The 18,896-nt window shown below is 50.7% G+C and overlaps 1 pseudogene; it reads right to left on the bottom strand.

Moving 5' to 3' along the window:
- Positions 1 to 12,872: 12,872 nt before the first annotated feature.
- LOC115648007 overlaps positions 12,873 to 18,896 on the bottom strand; it is a 32,795-nt pseudogene continuing 26,771 nt past the window's right edge.

Raw genomic sequence — 18,896 nt, 5'->3', positions numbered from 1 at the left:
TGACTGGACTGGACCATCCTCCTCTCCCAAGAGGGGGAGAAAATGTTTTCTGGGAGCAGCCCCGTGCACCCCAAGGAGGTGAGGTGGAGAGGTTAGGAGGAAGGCTGGCCTTTCTGGTACGGTGAGTAGGGTGAAAGGGATCCACCAGCAATTGGGTAATGGCCCCTCCTCCAGTCTCCCAGGATAGGTTCCCAGTAGCATTTGAACCCTGGACCTTCAGCTCTGCAGCATAAAGCACCCCTTAGAGCTAAAGAGGTAGCTGTATAAGTTGGCAGCTATAGTAGGCTGTTATCCTATATGTTGATTCGCTTCTGTGGGTGGGACATGACACACACACTGCCAGCAGGATACACTCTCACCTCCTCAGCATTAGACAGGGCTCACCTAACAATCCAGCTAACCCCAAAGCAGACCATCCAAGGCCCGGGTATTGCAGGGGAGGAGGCTGCCTCAGTGGAGAATGGGACAGGGAGCCTTTTGGTGCCGCACCTCTGGGTAAAAGAGGGCCTGAGGGCAGAGCCTGCACTCAGCTATCTGCTCTCTCTGTTCCACAGCTGCCCTGTGCCCCTGGAGAAGCTCCCCTTGGCTCACAGCCTCAGGCTCTTGTAGAGGAGGCTACAGTACGTGGCCAGACACCTGGATGAAGTTCTGATACCGTAAGGCAACTGACCGGGGGGCACCAGACTGGAGGCTGGGTGGCAGGGGATAGTGAATGTAGAGAGGAGGGAGCAGGGACAACCAGACACTCCAGGATCCTAAAATAACAGGGAAAAAGCCACTAAGAGGCTTTAGCTTCCAAGGTGAGAGACCAGTGAAAGTGAGGTGAGTGTTTATCAGAAATTAAATGCAGAGACTACACATTGGGGTTGTGAGTAGGATCAAATCCTTCTGTACGGCAATGTCTGCCAGCAGGCGACTATCTAGCACCTGCCCGTGCTGTGTTTGAAAGAAAAAGCAATCAAGTGACACTCTGTGAGGAGGTATACATCCCACATAGCACTGGAAGGGGCTCAGGTTGCCAGGCAGGCCCATTAACTCCACAGGGTGCACTTGGAGGAAGAGCCAGGGAGCAGGGAATTGATTTCGAGCAGGCTCAGCTGGGCAGGAATAGGCAGGGCCTATAAAGCCAGGAAGCTGGCAACAGAAAGGGGCTGTTGCTGGGAAAGGGCAGCCCCTCCCTGGGAAGAGAGGAGAGTGTTTGGAGCTGGTGCACCCAGAACAAGGAGGGGAACCAGGAGTAGTAGGAAGCAGTCCAGGCTTGGAGAGGAAAACCCAGAACTGCTGGGTTGAGCGTCCCTGGCCTGGAGCCCAGTGTGAAGTGTGGGCCCAGATTTCCCTACCAGCCACCAAGGGCGTGGCATAAACCAGAGGGGCAATGAACAGGAAAACTATCTGGGTCATTGTGGAAGTGACAGTGACCACATGCGACAATTGGAAGGGGCATTGACCTCGAGAGCTAATCCCCAGAGTAGGCAGCAGACAAGTAGTGAGGGGACACCACATGATACACCCCAAACACTAGTCATCAGCTGGGTTCAAACCCAGGTAGCTCATAGCCATTGAGGAAGTTATCTAGTTCCTTTTATAGTTTATAGTCTTGGCCTTCACAACATCCTCTGGCAAGGGTTACACACACATGCTCACATCTTCCTCCCCTAAACCAATTGTTTTAGCTAATCTTTCTATTAAAATAGCAGTAGATCCCTGATCATGCTCAAGGCCCCATTGTGCTAGGTGCTGCACATGTGCGTGTAACAAAGGGGTTATCGTTCTAGATGAAATGAGTGCCAGCTCCCCCTCTCAGTCCTTCGTTACCCAGTTGATGTCCTTGTGTCAGGCTGTGGTGTGCAACGCATGCCTAGGCACTGCCCCATTGCACTACTGTTGGAAGGCTGTGTCCAAGCCCTGCCTTTGCTCAGCAGGGCCATGTTCCATCTGTTCCTGTCTCCTCTCTCCCACAGGCCGAGTGTGTCGACATCTGCCATGAGCCAGTTCTCCTATTCCCCTATGGAATCCACCACCTCTTCCCTCTGGAGTCCCAGCTCCTTTTCCCTGAGAGAAGCCTCCATGACTTGGTCAGAGCCCCTCTGCCACACAAGGGAGGTCATGACTGTCGCAAGCTGGGAAGGATCCACTCATCCTATCCAAGCCCAGCCTCTTCCCAGTCCTCCTGCCCACAGCAGACGAGACCAGCGAGAGCAGAACATAGGTCTGGACCAGATGTCAGAGCATGGTTCAGACTTCAACATACGACAGAAGCATCTGCAGAGCCAAATGGGGGCTCCACAAACCCCCATCCCGAGGGAGCCATTGCTGGGTGAGCAGGACACCAAGCAGCAATGGGCATTCAATACAGATCGGCCCAATTGTGGATTTCCAGAAAAGGTCTCAAAGCCTCTGAGATCTGACACCAGCGCTCAGCATGCACAGGAGATCCAGGAGCCATGTGTCTGCCCCTGGGGACCCCTGCACCAAAAAGCCCACAGGATCATGGCATCCCCTGATGCCATCCTGGCCAGGCTTGTGCCTACGGCCAGGGTCAAGCTGCAGGATCACGTGGCTCAGAAATGCTCAGAGATCCAAATGAAGGCGTTTCCTAAGATCGTGAGAGAGTCGCACAGAGATGCTCCCCTCCTGAGAGAGACTGCCCTGCCTGGACCACTCCGCTCCCCCAGGGAGCCAGGCAAGCACAGGACAGTGGCATTCCCAACAATGGGACAACAGCCTGCCCACCCCATCGAACTCCACATGAGGCATGAGCATCTCGACATGCAGAGGGGGCTGCTCACCCTGGACCCAGAGCCCCCGGCAAAGCTGCCTCATGCCGTCCAAGCCAGGGGAGCCAGTGTGGAGTTCAGTGAGATGGAGACCGATTTCCTGCAGACGGGGAGGCAAAGCGCAAACTCCTCTTCTTCCACACGTCCTCCAACGCCAGTGGAAGATACCACCATGGAGACGGGCAGGAATGATGGCGTGTCAGGAAACCAGATTAACCCAGATCGCTGCACTCTGCCAGCAATGGTGGGTCTGGCATTGCCACTTCCAGGAACCACAATAGCAGAGAAGACCCTTGAAGCCACACTCCAGATTTGTAGGAGTGAATTGAGAAAGCCCCTTACCAGTGTGAGCGGCACCAAAGGGACTGAAGAGAAGCTGGAGCTGCACATGGAGAGGAAGGTGATCTTGGGAGAAGGCTCCTGCCTGGGGCCAGGGGCACAGGCAGGTGAGAGCAGGGCAGATCTTCCCAGGACCCAATGCCACCGGGTTGCCCCAGAGGCACCAGGCTCTGAACAGCTCACAAGATCCACCCTTGACTCTCTCCTTGCTGAGCAGGCTGCACACGACCTGCAGATCAAGCAGCTGACGGAAATGTTGAGCAGCTCCCGCCTCATGGTGGGCCAGGTCTCAGTTTGCCAGCAGTGCCGCAAGGCATATCCTGGAAAATGAAGGGTAAGAAATCTCAGAAGGAGACATCTGCTGAGCTGCATGGTCTTCAAGACATCGTGGATTCACAGGGGTTTGATGGAACTGTGAATTCAAAGCTCCCCAGGGACCAGCCGCCAATCAAAATCTGCAAGAAGTGCAGTAAGCTTCGATGGAAGAGACCAGCTGGCTCTGCAGGTGCTGACTTGCCCACAAGATCCCATGGAATTCCAAAGCGATGGACTCCAGGAGACTCCTCAGCATCATCCATCCACAACAAGATGCCAGACATAGTGGCTCCTTCCAGCAGGCAAGAGCAAGACGCAAGGATGGAATGGGGAAAACGGCTCCCACCAAGCAACCAAAGATGGTGTCCATTGCGACGAGTACAACAGGGCTTTGGCAAGCTGGGGAGAAAGCAACTGGGAATCCTGACGGTTCTCCCCCAAAGTCACCAAAGGCCTCCAGAGCTAGGACACCATCCCCTCCAAGGAGCAAAGTTACAGTGCTCAAACAGATGTTAATGTGCCTCAAACAAACCTTCAGCAAGCTTCAAAAGAAAGTGAAGTCCCGAATGTCCAAGGACTCTCGTTCCAGAACACCTGACACTAAATTTACAAAGCCACCCTTTTGGAAGGCAAGGGCCTCCAAGGGTGTCCGGTTACCACACTACTGAATCCCACCCTGCCAGCATGCCCACTAACAGAAGTGGCCCACAAATTCCAACATCTCCCTATCATCCAGCGGGTCTGCTAAGCATGGGCTAAAGTGGCTGAGAAGAATGCCTTGTTGTCCTGGGACACAGAGACTGATGTATAAGAGACTCTCCTTGGGGTATAACATCTAAATTCAGATTCCAATATGAAGGGGGACCTGGGGGCTCGGATGAGATTGAGGGTGTGGCTAGCTCACTGGATTTGTTACTTTACCTCATATGGTTCAAGAATCAATCCTTCCTTCAAGAAGAGCTGATACTAAATTGACAAAGCCACCCTTTTGAAAGGCAAGGGACCCTAAGTCTGTCCAGTAGTACTATTAGGGGCCTACCATCAATCAAACCCAAACCGGACCTTTGACCCCTAAAACCCTGCCCCACCACCTTTAAACCCCACCCACCTATCACCAGAAGCCCCACTCACAGGGATATTACTTCCGGAGTCAAGGCGGACACATGACCGAAAGCAAAGTGTGTCATGTGACCCCTCTAAGAACTCCTCCCACTGTCCTCTACCAATCAGGAATGGTTTCACCCCCATAGGCCTACGCCGAGAGGTCATTTGACCAATCAGGGGTGTTCCAGGGTGGGGTGACTCATCCAGATGTGGCTCGTGTGACCCCTCTAAGATCTCCTTCCACTGCACTCTACCAATCGCGATGGGTTTCAGCCGCATAGAACCATCCCGAGAGCAGATTTGACCAATCAGTGGTGTTGCGGGGCAGGGTCACCCACCCAGATGAGGGTCGTGTGACCCCTCTGAGAACTCCTCCCAGCACCCTCTGCCAATCAGAGTGCAGCACTATCACCCCATAAGTCCCAGCAATTGGGACAGAAGAGGCCATCTTTTACCAAGGAGGCATGCCTTAGAAATCGTGGAAACATGGACTCCTTTTTCACCACCTCTGTGAGCACTTTGGACTTCGTTTTAGCCCCGAAGGCCTTTGAACTTGTGTGGAGAAAGCGCTACATTAGCGACAGTTCCCACAAGGGCTCTTTGACTCAGCCGTTGATCGGTACGCCAGAACCTGAAACCCAAACTCTCGTGAGGCACCCTGATGAGTGTGATGGCCTCTCATTTTCCACCCCCCTAGAGGTGGAAGGCAAACACAGCTTGGGGGAGTCATCGGAGGAGAAGGTGAATGGAAAAGACATGCTCAGGTAAATGAATGATTAAAAAGTGACTGTTGATGATGGGGTGTAATGGGCTTAGGAACCGGGGGGTGGGGGTTGGGTTGTGTCTATCTAAAAACAAGCAGGGAGAACTTACACTGTTTCTTTTCTGTAAATCTCTCGACAGCTTGATGATGCCTTTCTAGAGGACCCGGATGCCCTGGACAGCTTTACATCAAGCAGCGAAGATGAACTGGGTTCTCCTTGTTTTTGCTCAAAGCCGATACAAATTGTTGAAGAGGACTCCGAGGATGATGGCTATGAGGAGTTTAGGAGGCTTGGCATGGAACTAACTGAGCCAGTGCCACATCATGAGCGTAAAAAAAGTCATGCAGACTATTGTACGTGTTGCTGCTTATGCTGTCCTGAATAACTGACTTAGGGAAAAGCTTTTTGAAGATTGTAAGGGCTGTGTCATAGATGTGCCAGCCCAATGGCGCATTGACTTCAGTAGATATAAATTGCAAGCTCCGGGACCTGTGTGCTGAGCTGTATTTGGAAAGCTTATTAAACACTGTTCTTGCCATAGGGTATGCTATGCAATGTCTGTGCCTAACCCAAGAATATTTAGCGTAAGAGGTGACCTTGATAAATGCTGTGCAATTTAGTGCAGACCCTGACCGTGACTATGTTTTAAAGAAAATGACCAAACCGGAAGATGTGTGTGTCACCTTATTGACTTGAACTGGGACCGTATAGAACATGGCTACAACCAAGGTCCTGTAGTGGCACCAAATCTTATGTGAAGGGGGTCCTAGAAGGGGTCTAAAACCAGGTTATGGGTTGTTTGTTATGATTATGCTGTCTGTATGCATGTGTCATTTTGTAATTGAAGTTATGAATATTGGCTCTATCCTGTCTGTATTTCAAACTTATGTTATGCTTCTGGGTGACATCCCAGGCGAGTTGGTGTCAGCTCTGCCTAGCCTGCTTGATAGCCCATTAAGGAGCATCAGCTACACCCATTGAGAGAAGGCAAATACACCTTGTGAGTCAGCAAAGTATGCAGGGACTTGTCCATATGACTCCAAACTCCATTTTGCTTGTAATTTTCTACAGTAAGGACAAAAAGGTGTTCTTACACCTGAATACAACTATAAAAGGCTGATGCCTCATCTCCATCTTGTCTTCAATCCTGCTTCTCACCTCTGGAGGGACTTTGTTACAAACTGAAGCTCTGAACAAAGAACTGATGACCCATCCCAGCTGGGGATGTACTCCAGAGACTTAATTTGAACCTGCACTTTATTCTATCACAGCTACAAGCCTGAACCAAGAACTTTGCCATGACTGTTTGTAACTGATTCCATTGAACCAATTCTAGCTCTTATCTGTATCTTTTTCCTTTTATGAATAAACCTTTAGATTTTATAAATTCATAGATTCATAGATTCTAGGACTGGCAAGTACCTCAAGAGGTCATCGTGTCCAGTCCTCTGCCCTCATGGCAGGACCAAATACTGTCTAGACCAGCCCTGATAGCCATTTCTCTAACCTACTCTTAAATATCTCTGGAGATGGAGATTCCACAACCTCCCTAGGCAATTTATTCCAGTGTTTAACCACCTTGACAGTTAGGAACTTTTTCCTAATGTCCAGTCTAAACTTCTCTTGCTGCAGTTTAAGCCCATTGCTTCTTGTTTATTCTTAGAATCTAACTAAGGTGGATAAGTTGTCTCCCTCCTCCTTATGACACGTTTTTAGATACCTGACCACTGCTATCATGTCCCCTCTCAGTCTTCTCTTTTCTAAACTAAACAAACCCAATTCTTTCAGCCTTCCTTCATAGGTCATATTCTCAAGACCTTTAATCATTCTTGTTGCTCTTCTCTGAACACTCTCCAATTTATTCACTCTTTCTGTACCTGTTTTCCCTCGATTACAAGGTTTCATCCTGTGAGTTTATCGACGATGAAACCACGTGTGTGTCTTAGAAGCACGCAAAAGACCGGTACTCTGTCTCTGGCAATATCAAAGTCTTCATAGCCTGTTTCACCTCCGCTTACGCCCGCTTAGAAATATACAACCTCCGAGAGAGGTTGCAAGAGTGGTGCCTGTACCACGACACTGTCTGGGTCATATTTGTGAAAAGGGAGAGTGAGTGGAATCCCCCTGTGGGGGATTATTTAGGGGCAACAACCGGTGTTATTTTAAACCATCTCCGTAAACCATTTTCCTTACCTTCAAAGAATTTGAAGGGCTAACATCAGTGGGTCTGGTACATATAGTTCTGTGAAACTCTGGTTGTAACTCTTTAAAGTCAGGTAACACATCAGTGTAGCAAAAGGTGTTATGGGCTGTAAAATATCTCCACATCCTAGGTTTTAAAGTTTTGTTAAATCGCTCTACAACCCCTGCTTTGACTTCATAATTAGTAAGAAGATGGCGAACTCCATGCCACTTTAATAATCTGCTTAAAGGTTTGTTTAAAAATTCTTTCCCCTGATCGGTTTGTAATTTTTGAAGCACACAACCTTTGCTGAAAATAGCTTGAAAGGCCTTGGATACCTCAACACCTGTCTTGTCTTTTAGGCCTAAGGCCCAGGCATATTTGGATAGAATGTCTATCACTGTTAAGATGTACTTAAAACCGCTGCTGCATTTGGAGAACCGGTACATATCCACGAAATTTGCCTGCCATTGCACATCTACATCTAACACAACGGTCTTACTTCTTAAAAATGTATTCAAGCTGGTTTGTGTAAAGGGAAAGAAGAACAGGAATACTTGTGGCACTTTAGAGAGTAACAAATTTATTTGAGCATAAGCTTTGGTGGGCTACAGCCCACTTCATCGGATGCATGCAGTGAAAAATATAGTAGGAAGATATATATATATACACAGAGAACATGAACCAATGGTTGTTACCATACACACTATATGGAGAGTGATCAGTTAAGGTGAGCTATTATTAGCAGGAGAGAAAAAGAACTGTTTGTAGTGGTAATGAAAATGGCCCATTTCCAGCAATTGACAAGAAGATGTGAGGAACTGTAGTGGGGCTCATCCACTCCCAGTTTTTATTGAAGCCTAATTTAATGGTGTCCAATTTGCAAATTAATTCCAATTCAGCAGTCTCTTGTTGGAGTCTGTTTTTGAAGTTTTTTGTTGTAATATTGTGAATTTTTGGTCTGTAATCAAGTGGGCAGGAAGAGTGAATTTTTCTCCGACTGGTTTTTTAATGTTATAATTCTTGACGTCTGATTTGTGTCCATTTATTCTTTTACATAGAGACTGTCCGGTTTGGCCAAAGTACATGGCAGAGGGGCATTGCTGGCACATGATGACATATATCACATTGGTAGATGTGCAGGTGAATGAGCCTCTGATAGTGTGGCTGATGTGATTAGGTCCTATGATGGTATCCCCTCAATAGATATGTGAACAGAGTTAGCAAGAGGCTTTGTTGCAATGATAGGTTCCTGGGTTAGTGTTTTTGTTGTGTGCTTGCTGTAGGTTTGCAGGCTGTCTGTAAGAGCGGACTGGCCTCTCTCCCAAGATCTGTGAGAGTGAGGGATTGTCCTTCAGGATAGGTTGTAGATCCTTGATGATGTGCTGGAGAGGTTTTAGTTGGGAGCTGTGGCGGATTAACAAATTTGCCACCCCTAGGCCCTCAAAAAATTACCGTGCACCCCCCCACGCGCCAGCTCACCTCCGCTCCCCCATGGCAAGCCTGGCAGGGAGGGAGGAGAAGAGGACTTGTGGCACGCTTGGGGGATGGCGGCTGTGGAGTGAAGATGAGCTGGGGTGGGAAGCGGTTCCCGCCCCCTCTCCCGGGTTACTCCCTGCATCCGTGGGTCGCAGCTCAGCTCTGCTCCGCCTCCTCTGGGTGTGCCACTACTCGCTTCTCTCTCCCTCCCAGCATCTTTCCGTGGCAAGCCAGGGAGGGAGATGGAAGGAGGGAAGCGCAGTGAGCCTGGGGGAGGAGGCGGGCCAGGGATTTGGAGAAGGGGCAGAGATGGGGAGGGGACGTGAGCAAATTTGCCGCCCTAAGCCTAGGCCTTGTTGGCCTAGGCGATAATACGCCACTGGTTGGGAGCTGGTTGGTGAAGGCTAGTGGCATTCTATTACTTTCTTTTTTCGGCCTGTCCTGTAGTAGGTGACTTCTGGGTACTCTTATGGTGCTGTCAATCTGTTTCTTCACTTCTGCAGTGGATATTGTAGTTGTAAGAACGCTTGATAGAGATCTTGTAGGTGTTTGTCTCTATCTGAGGGGTTGGAGCAAATGCGATTGTATCGTAGAGCTTGGCTGTAGACAATGGGTTGAGTGGCGTGGTCTGGATGAAAGCTGGAGGCATGTAGGTAAGTATAGTGGTCAGTAGGTTTCCGGTATAGGGTGGTGTTTAGGTGGCCATCGTTTATTAGTGCTGTAGAGTCTAGGAAGTGGATCTTTTGTGTGGAATGGTCCAGGCTGAAGTTGATGGTGGGGTGGATATGTGTAAAGTGTAAGTGTCCCTCTCTGAAAGCCAAACTGTTACCTGTCTTCTATTTAAAGTTTTACTATGCTTTCTGGCCACTTGAGAAAGAAGGTTCACCCCGCCGAAGCTCCCAACTTCCCCGGGGATGTAATATATTTTCTTTAAGAGAGCTGCCTGTGTAGAAATGACTTACTGGTACCGTCTTTTACTAACACAAATATGAAAGGGGACACATTCATACTGACACATTTAAATATATAAGTTTTATTCATTGCCTGTTTAACACGACCTTTTACAGCCGCCCGTCAAAATGGACACCATGACCCCTACCATAAGGGAGTCTGAGCTGGTTCATTCTTCCATTTTGTCCTTTTCCAGATTTTTCTCTTGAGTTCTGTGTCTCAGACATGAGCAAAAACAGCTGATGTATGACATATTTACTACCACGTAGTGGTGAGCTGAAGCCAGTTCCCACCAGTTTGCAGGAACCGGTTATTAAATTTAGAAACTCTTTTAGAACCAGTTGTTACAGGACAACCGGTTCTAAAACAGCTTTTAAATGTAACTAAAGCTCGGGCAGCTATTCACCCGGCCCCCGGCCCCAGCTCACTGCCCTCTCCTCCCCTGAACACTCCACTCTCCTTCTCCTCCCCTGCTTCCGGCGAATCAGATGTTTGCGAGAAGCCTGAAACAAGCAGCAGGCAAGTACGCTGGAGGACAGGCGTGAGGCGGGCTCCAGAGAGGCATGGCGCAGTCCAGTCCAGCTCAGGCTGAGCGTCTCTCTCCGTCCTGGCCCCTGGCCTGGCCCTGGCTGAGCGCCCATGCTCAGTCCTGGCCAAGCACTCCCAGCTCTGGCCTCAGTGGCATCAGCCCAGCTTGGGTCCCACAGCACCGGTGCCGGTTCCGGCCGAGTGGCTCCGAGCCGGCTCGGCTCAGGCCCCGCAGCGCTGGTGCCAGTCACGGCCGAACAGCTCTGTCTTGGCTCGGACCCTGGGCCAGTGGTGCCGGTTACAGCCAAGTGGCTCTGGCCCAGCCCGGGCCCCGATTCCCCGACCCAGCTCAGGCCCCACCGTGCTGGTCCCGGTCCCGGCAGAGCAGCTCCTGCCCTGATCTCGCGGCACCGGCACTGGTCCAGGTCCCGGCTGAGAGGCTGTGTCTGGCTTGGCTCGGGCCCCCGCAGTGCCCATTCTGGTCACAGCCAAGTGGACCCTGCTGAAGCCGAATGACTCCAAGCAGCACTGTAAGGGGGCAGGGAGCAGAGACGGGGTGTTGGAAGAGGGCAGGGGAGTTCGGTGAGTTGTCGGGGAGTGAATAGGGGTCGGGGAGGTCAAAGGGCAGGGAACAAGGCAATTGAAAGGGGGCAAGGGTTCGGGAGGGGCAGTCAGGACATAGCAAGGGTTGGATAGGGTGGGGGGGCAGGAAGAGAGAGAAGGTGTGGTTGGATGGGGCAGGGGTCCCGGGTGGTGATCAGGAATGAGAGGAGGATTTGGATGGGGTGGCAGGGGACAGTCGGGGGAGAGGGTAGGGAGGTGGACAGGCAGGGGTCCCGGGAGGTATCAAGAACATGGAGTGTTGGATAAGGTATGACCCCTGGGGAGGCACGACCCCCTCGTGGGGTGAGGACGAGGGAACCTGTTGTTAATATTTTGACAGCTCATCACTGCTCCCAAAAGGCTACCAATGTCAGTTCTCAAAGACCTCTAGAAAGGCATCGTCGAGCTGTTGAGAGATTTTCACAAAAGAAACAGCGTAAGTACCCCACTGCTTGTTTTTAGATTTACACAACCTCCCGGTTCCTAATTTCATTGCACCCCATCATCAATCGTCACTTCTTAATCATTCATTTTCCTGAGCAACATCTTTTTTCTTCACCTTGTCCTCTGGTGACTCCCTTGAGCTGCGTTCGTCTTCCACCTCTGGGGGGCGAACAACGAGAGGCCTTCATGCTCATCAGGTGCCTCATGAGGGTTTGGGTTTCGGGTTCTGGCGTATCCACCAACAGCTGAGTCAAAGGGCCCTCGCGGGAACTGTCGCTCATGTAGCGCTTTCTCCACACAAGTCCAAAGGCCCTCGGGGCTCACACAAAGTCCGAAGTTCTCACCAGGGTGGTGAAGGCGTCCATGTTTCCACGATTTCTAAAGCACGTGTTCTTGGTAAAAGATGGCCTCTTCTGCCCCGATTGCTGGGACTAATGGGGTGATAGTGCTGCACTCTGATTGGCAGAGGGCGCTGGGACGAGTTCTTAGAGGGGTGACACGACCCTCTTCTGGGCAGGTCACCCCACCCCGGAAAACCACTGATTGGTCAAATCTGCTCTCAGGGCGGTGCTGTGTGGCAGAAACCCATCGTGATTCGCAGAGGGCAGTGGAGGAGTTCTTGGAGGGGTCACACGAACCACTTCCGGAGGGCTCACCATGCCCAGGAACACCCCTGATTGGACAAATCTCCTCTCAGGGTGGGCCTATGGGGGAGAAACCCCTCCTGATTGGTAGAGGGCAGTGGGAGGAGTTCTTATAGGGGTCACATGACACACTTTGCTTCCGGCTGTGTGTCCTCCTTGACCCCGGAAGTAATATTCCCCATGGGTGGGACTTCCAGTGACAGGTGGTCAGGGCTTATGGTGTCAAGGGGCAGGGTTTAAGTGGCCAAGGGGAGGGGTTAGGGTTTGATTGATGGTAGGTCCCTTATACTATTTCCGGTTTCCATACTACTGAATCCCACCCTGCCGGCATGCCCATTAACAGAAGGGGTCCACTAATTCCACCATCTCCCTAGCAACCAGTGGGCCTTGTAAGCATGGGTCAAATTGGCTGAGAACAATGGCTTGTTGTCCTGGGACACAGAGACTGATGATAAGAGACTGTCCTTGGTGTATGACGTTTAATCCCAGATTCAAAGATATGACTCTTTAGGGGCCAACATCGCATCGTTCCCCTGGCTCTCCACGAACAGATTGACTTTGTAAATGCTGCTGCCTGGCTTGGTTTCTTTTCCCCGGAGTGTTGTCCTCCCTCAAGTGCGGGTGGGGTTGGCCCCCCTAAGCATCAGGTCTTAGACCCTCTATGAGCCTCTCTCGACAGAGTGGAGATCAGTAGCTCTTGTTTCCTCGTATATAAGGGTCCAAGGTGGAATAGGTGGTCATGACCTGTGTCACCAGCTCTGGAACTGGATAATGAACTGACTCTTTACTTGACAAACACTCTGATTATCCTCGCACGAAGATGGTTGCTTTTCATGCTGTACACAATTGGATTCATTAAAGGAGGAACCAGCAGGTAGATGTAGTCCAAGATAATTTGAAGCAAGGGAGAAGAGCTCTTCCAGAATCTGTGTATGACAGTCAGGCTGAACTCTGGCATGTAGAAGAGCAGGATGGCGCAGAGGTGGGAGACACAGGTGTTCAGGGCCCTAAGGCATTTTGTTGGTCACGTGATGCTCCGCACTGCTTTGAGGATCATCGCATAAGAGAGGAAAATGAGTAGCGAGTCCAACCTCACCGTTATGACTGTAAAAAACAAGCCATAGATGTTGTTGACTGTGATGTCCGAACAAACCAGCTTTATGACGTCCTGGTGCAGGCAGTAGGAATGGGAGAGGACATTGGCTCGAAAGAATTAGGACCGTTTCAGGAGAAAGAGGAGTGGAAATATTGCTGCCACTGCCCTTAGCACAAACACCAGTCCCATCTTGGCAATTCTCGGCAGGGTTAAGATGGAGGCATATTTCAGCAGGTTACAGATTGCAATGAAGCGGTCAAATGCCATCAACAAGAGCACAGAGGATTCAATGAATTGCAGAGAGTGGATGAAGAACATCTGGGGAAAACAAGCATCAAGGCTGATCTCTCTAGAATTTAAACAAGAATAGGCCCAGTATCCTCGGTATGGTGGCTATCAATAAGCCAAGGTCTGTGATGGCCAGCATAGAAAGGAAAATGTACATGAGCTCATGGACGATTGGATCTGTTTTTATAATGAACAGAATGACTGAATTTCCTACTATCGAAATAGCATACATGAAGCAGAAAAAGACAGAGACCCAGAGATGGATGTCTTCTTGCCCAAGTATCCCAGTGAGAAGGAACACTGCAGGTGTGAATTTGGTGTCATTGACAGCTGGGCAGGTCCGAGAAGTTTTGAACTTTCCTTCTTGAAAGGAAAGAGAAGAGGAAAGTAGATGATATTTAACGAGACATCTTTCTGCTCTGAGTGCAAATCTAGGATTCCCAGAAGCTCAAGGAAGATCAGAAAAAACATAGATTTGGATTTACGCCCCCAATAGGATATGCCAATAGGAAGACAGGCACTGTCAGACTGGATCCGACCCGCAGTCCTTCTGGCTTAGTAACCAATTACACATGTGTCAGGGGAGGATGGAGGAATCCCTGCAATAGGGAGCTAGGAGATTAACTGCTCCAAGGGAAAGTTTCCCCCAGGCACCCACTAATTAGTCATATTTTGTAGTGTAAATCCAGTCCCTCTTTGAATCCGTATAATCCCTTGGCCCCATTAATATCTAGTGGATCAGAGTTCCACAGCATATTTGAGCACTGTGTGAGTTTGCAATAATGACAGTCATAAAGACAGGGTGTCTAGCCCTCAACTTCAAAGTGTGGCCCATTGTATCATGACATGTGTGTACATATATGGCAAGTGCATGGTGAAAATGGTCATTGTGTTTATCTGTCCTGCATTTAAGTTATTCATAAACGTGTTTAATTGCCTCATTATGTACCTTATTTTTTTTCTCTGCTCATGTGAGTTCAAATTATGCCACTGCCTCTTTGCAGCACATGGGATAAATTTTCAGGGTCTGGTTCTGAATTCAATAATGGCATCACTCCAGATTTACATATGTAAATTCCATCAGAACCGGGATCTATTAACTTTCACTTACCAAATGCTCCCAGTGATACACTCTGACCCCAAGAATTCCTCCAAGAGAAGCTGAAGTGCTTTGCCCAGCCTATGTTGACTGAATCCAGAAAGTTTGATCATCCTACAGGTTCCCCTTCATCCTCACAGGACCCGCATCTGCTCCCATGCAAGGGATTGTAGTTATCTGGTAAACTACAAGCTAACATGGACAGTTACTTGAGTTGCATGAGGGAGGGGTTGGCATCGCAAATGGGTGAATAGTGCAAACGCTAGGTTTGCACTAATATCCAGTTGAGTGTGCTAGTTACTTCAGCCATGCTTTTTTAACAGGTGATGGAGGTAAATTACATAAAAAACTATCACACTGCTCTTTCCTGCACCTCAACTCTCCTCTTTGCTGAAACACAGACCAGCGGTTCTGTTTTCTCAGGACTTTTTGGAAAGTCTTGCATGGCTATTGTAGAGTTATTGTGTGCATGACCCTGAATGTAAGTATTACAAATGGCTTCTGCTCAGTTAGCAGGGTTGAGTTCCATACAGCTGTTCACTGAACAGAGAGTTAACAGCACAAACCCATTGCAAACAGTTACTGCTGCTCCTTCCTGTAGCAATTCCAACAACTCTGCCGCTGGCTTTCAATATGCAGACATGTCATGAAATTTGTGTTTGTAATATTTGTATTACAATGAAAAGTTTTGGCATAACATTCACACAGCTGTACTTTAGCACACACATGTCAACCACAGGCACAAACCCAGCCGGACCTATTGAGCAGGCACAGTGCTCAGTGCTACAGCCACATTGTGCGGTAGCCCAGGGCCCAGTCTGAGGGTGGGAGACTGGTGAGATTTCACCCCATGAGAAAGGAGGCTACGAATCCTGATATTTGGCCCTCAGAAACCAGAGAAGGGAAAGAGTTGAACATAGCCCTGTAACTCTGAGGGGTATTTACTGGGCAGAAAAGACGGTTACTCACCTTTGTAACTGTTGTTCTTCGAGATGTGTTGCTCATATCCATTCCAGTTAGGTGTACGCGCCGCGCGTGCACATTCGTCGGAAAACTTTTACCCTAGCAACTCAGTGGGCCGGCAGGTCGCCCCCTAGAGTGGCGCCACCATGGCGCTCCATATATACTCCTGCCGGCCCACCCGCTCCTCAGTTCCTTCTTGCCGGCTACTCCGACAGTGGGGAAGGAGGGCGGGTGCGGAATGGATATGAGCAACACATCTCGAAGAACAACAGTTACAAAGGTGAGTAACCGTCTTTTCTTCTTCGAGTGATTGCTCATATCCATTCCAGTTAGGTGAATCCCAAGCCTTACAAAGGCGGTGGGGTCGGAGTGAAATGTGGCAGAATAAAACTGCCGAGCCAGAGGCTACAGCCTCTCTTGAACCAGGGCATACTGCGAAGCAAAGGTAAGGACCGAGGACCAATGGAGCTTCGCGACCGGTCTCGTGGGTAGAAACACGAGCCAGCAAGGCGGCAGATGAAGCCTGAGCCCTGGTAGAATGCACGGTGATGTGGCTTGGGGAAATATGAGCCAAATCATAACAAGTGGGGATGTCCGCCATCACCCAAGATGAGATCCTCTGAGAGGAAAACAAGCAAGCCCTCCCTTTGGCCCGCTACCGGGGCAGAGCTGGGGCACCTTAGGAAATGATTCTGTCAGCACAACATAATGCGAGCACTCCACAGATGTCCAAGGAGTGCAACGGTTATGCCCATTGCGTTGAGCTGTGGGTAACATGAAAGGCCAAAACACCTTAGGGAGGAAAGCCGGGTGCGGTCATAACTGCACCTTGTCTTTGTGGAACCTTCGTAAGAGCTCTGATCTCAGAGACCCGTCTGGCCAAGACTAGGTTGAGGCCCCAGGGCGGGGCTGGGCGGCGCACCCGAGGGTGCAAGCGCTCCAAGCCCTTGAGGGACCTCGAACCCATAGTGGGACACTGAACGTCCATCTTAGCCTGCTGGAAGGTAGGGATGGCTGCTGAGAGTATCCTCAGCGATGATACCGCCAGATCCTGCCGCTGAAGGCCAGAGGCAGGCCAAATAGAGGGGATCGAGACCTCAGCAGGAGCAAGATCGAGCGTACTGCAGCTGTAAAGGAAACGCTTCCACCTGGCTCGGTACGTTGACCAGGCGGAAGGCTGCCTGTCACCCCGACTCAGGTACGTGAGGCGAAGAGGCTGCAGGTCCAAGTGACGAAGCCTGTCATTGCCCTGAGTGATGAGGTCTGGGCTGACAGGCCGAGCAACGTGATATGTCAGTGCGTAACGAACCAGTGGGAACAGCGGGAAGGCATAATGCAGTTGGCCGTTCCACGGCATCAGGAATGCGTCCAAGATCGATTCCGAGGAGAGACCTTGGAAGGAGCAGAACACCTGGCATTTCCTGCACTCGCGGTGAGCGAACAGGTCTGTGTGAGGAACCATTTCCACTTCCGGAAAGCGGGACGCCTCACATGGGGCAGAGTGATGACTCGTAAGACAGGAAAGACCTGCTGAGTCAAAGAGATAAGACGTTCCGAACGCCTGGGAGAAAGGACGTCGCCAGCTCCATCGAGTGGGCCATGCAAAAGACCCGGAAATGGATGGCCTCCTGACAAAAAAAGGGGGGAGGACTATGTCCCCCCTGAATGCTTATGAAGCACCTGGCCATTGTGTTGGCTGTAAACACCGAGATACAACGGCCTCGCAGCTGCCGCTGGAACCCCTGGCATGCCAGGCGGACTACTCTCATTTTTGGGGCATTAATGAGGAATGCCAGCTCCCTAGAAGACCGAAGGCCTTAAGCTCGGAGGTGACCATGAGCACTCGCGCAGAGAGATGATGCGTCCGCCGTCAGGGGCAGTGAGGGCTGGGGCGGATGAAACCGCATCCTGTCCACACCAAGGAGGGAGTTAGCCACCACTCTAGGGAGCCTAAGGCGTTCGAGGGAACGGTGACTACCATGACCATTGGCTCCCTGTCCAAGCGGTACGCCGAGGTGGGCCGGACTTGGAGAGGACGGAGGCGGAGCTTGGCGCTTTCGGTTACAAACTTGCGGGCAACCATGGACCCAGGGGACTGAGACAAGAACGAGCTGAGGTCGTTGGGAAAGCCTTCAGACCTCAGATGATTGATGCCATCGCCTAAAACCGCAGTTGCGATAAGCAGGCTCCGGCTAGGTAGGAGACCAAGATAGCCCCTAGGAAGCCCAACCTCTGCGTGGGAACCAGAGCGGATTGCTCTATAGTAATCATCAGGCCTTGATCTGTGAATAAGACCGTGACGATGCCCACGGGCTGAGTGGTTTGTGTGTCAGAGTCTCCTCGGATAAGCGAATCGTCCCAATACGGAAAAACGCATATCCGACATAGCTACGGTAGGCGGCGACTATGGCCGTAAACCGGGAGTATTCACCGCTGGCTATAAAGCGGAGGCATCTCCCATGTGGAGGGAAGATGGCATTGCGAAAGTACGCGTCCTTCCTATCCAGGGCGGCATAGTAGCCCCCCGGAGGCAAGGATGGAATAATGGTTCCCAGGGATACCATGCAGAACTTCAACCTTATCCCAAACCGGTTGAGTCCATGCAGGACCAGGGAGGTCTGAGACCTGTGGTCGAGTGGGGGACTAGGGCATAACGGGAGTAAAACCCCTAGCCCCTTTCGTCCGCTGAAGGGGGACAGGGCTGGAGCAATTTAAAGGTGGTACCTATGCTCCATCGTGCGCAGGACCCAGCGATCTAAAAGTAACTGGGGCCATGCCAGGAGAAAGCGGGATCAGGATCCCGTCCTGCGACTGGTACACCGCCTTCCGGCGAACCTTGGAAGGTCCGTCTTTGGTCCCATTGGTAATTGCGAGGGACCTAGACTTTGGCTTTTTAGGGGGCCTGACGTTTGTCTGCGACCACCTTGGCCTTGCCGTTTTCCAGAGTTCTGCCTCTGGCTAGGCACAGAGTATGGCGGCTGGGGCCATAAAGGCCTGCGTTTGGTCGCAGGCGTATACATGCTGAGACGCATTAGGACCCTATTGTCCAGCAGGCTTCGCAGTCTGGGGCTGTCTCTGCCGCGAAGATGCCTTTACCAACAAAGGGTAAATTCTTTCCCCCGTCCTCCAAGACGGCAGCGAACTCTAGGTGGGAGGTTCGAGGGAGAAACTCCTCCACCCAGGTGCTATAATTATCGCAGCTAAGCAAGGCTTGTTGCTTTGCTACCCAGAGGTGCAGGGCCCCTGCAGAGTGCACCTTGCATTCGCCAAGGCTCTTTCTGCTTCGGGGCTGGCGCCCGCTGGCCATGATATCAGGATCG

The sequence above is a fragment of the Gopherus evgoodei genome, chromosome 1, assembly GCF_007399415.2.
Source record: "Gopherus evgoodei ecotype Sinaloan lineage chromosome 1, rGopEvg1_v1.p, whole genome shotgun sequence".
Lineage (NCBI taxonomy): Eukaryota > Metazoa > Chordata > Testudines > Testudinidae > Gopherus > Gopherus evgoodei.
The sequence above is the reverse complement of the archived record's forward strand: the minus strand, read 5'-3'. Positions and strand labels throughout refer to the sequence as shown.